Genomic DNA, 1,663 nt, shown 5'->3' with positions numbered 1-1,663 from the left:
GTGCGTTTTTTGTTTATGCATGTTCTCTCTCTCTTTTCCTCTCTTAATGCGTGCGTTTTTTGTTTATGCATGCTCTCTCTCTCTTTTCCTCTCTCAATGTGTGTGTGCATTCTTTGTTTATGTATGTGTGTGTGCGTTTTTGTTTATGTTTGTACTCTCTCTCTCTCTCTCTCTCAAAAACACTATGTGTGTGTGTGTATGTGTGAGAGAGAGAGAGAGAGAGAGGGAGAGAGAAAGAGGGGAAGGGAACATGAGAGTGAGGAGAGGGAAGGAGCATACCTGGCTCTCCTTCCTCTCCTTGTGTGTGTGTGTGTTTGTGTGTGTGTGTGGAGAAGAAAAAGAGAGAGAGAGAGAGAGAGGGAGAGCGTTACCTGCTCCTTGCTTGAGGGCGCCGAAAAACTCAGATCTGAGATCTGAGTTTTTGGGCGCGCTTTGTTATTTTTTTAGCCTAGCCGGCGTCGCTATGAGCGTCGCAAATTTCTTTGTAAATTTGCGACGCTCATAGCGACGCCGTGATTTTTTTTTTGAGCGTCGCTAATATGAATAGCCTCTTGTAGTGTGACTTAACCTCCCACTCACCCAAAGGGCACCCCTTTTCTCAAGGGGCACATGGAACACATGTCAGACTCTCCCTATGCTTAGCCACATGGTGCGCTTGAATGCTATTGGTTGGGCTAAAGAGGGGTCCAATGAGCTTCTAGTTCCATCCAACAAATATCTCAAGCTCTCTCTCTCTAAGGGGTAAGGAGGACACTTGTCCAAAGACTATCCATGTACTTGAATGCATGCTGCATGTGATTGGCTAGGGGGAGAGGGGTCCAATGAGCTTGAAGCATGTGGAAAGGCTAGAACTCGCCCCAAGCAAGCAAGGGGGGTGCTGGGGGGGTACACACACACACACACACACACACACACACACACACACACACACACACACACACACACACACACAATTTGTGGATCATTCTCACTTGGTGAAAGTAGAGGAACTTCACCTCCTTCTCCAAGCTTGTGAGAAGTGAGAGCCTACATCAACACTCTTGGCTATGGAATGCAAATCCAACCAAGACTCATGCTTCAATGCTTAAGCTTGCCATCTTCACTACTATGCTATTATGTATGCTAGCAAGAAGAGTGATGATAAGTGAGGAACTATTTCTTTCTCCTATGGAATGTTTCTTCTTTCTCTTCCCTACCCTCATTCCCCGCTAGCTCTCTCCACCTTTGAAGGTGTTTGAGGCCTTGGGACTGAGGCTTGGGATAGTTAATGGTTTCTACAAAGTTTATGTTATGCTTTGTGATGCATGAAGCTTTGCATCACCTAGGTCACAAGGAACACAAAGATTGTATTATACCAAGCCTCTCTTGATGGGAGAAACTATAATACAAATGCCTATTGGAGGGGGGATGAATCCGGTCCTCAATTGTTGTCATGTTTCTAAACTCTCTCTCTTGCAAATGTATTGTTCATGTCAAGTTAGCTAAGTACCATGTTTATGTTGCTACCATCAATTAAGTTCACCCGCTATGCTCACAAAGTAATCTCACAAAAGTGCTTTATCTAATTTTCTAATTTCGCTACTCTCAAAGTTCATAGGCCATTTCCATTACAAAGAGTAGTAACTCGCCTTTTCTGAAAACCTAGATAATTTCAAGAGGCAAA

This window comes from Adiantum capillus-veneris, chromosome 3, assembly GCF_014529385.1.
Source record: "Adiantum capillus-veneris isolate H3 chromosome 3, ASM1452938v2, whole genome shotgun sequence".
Classification (NCBI taxonomy): Eukaryota; Viridiplantae; Streptophyta; class Polypodiopsida; order Polypodiales; family Pteridaceae; genus Adiantum; species Adiantum capillus-veneris.
The sequence above is the reverse complement of the archived record's forward strand: the minus strand, read 5'-3'. Positions refer to the sequence as shown.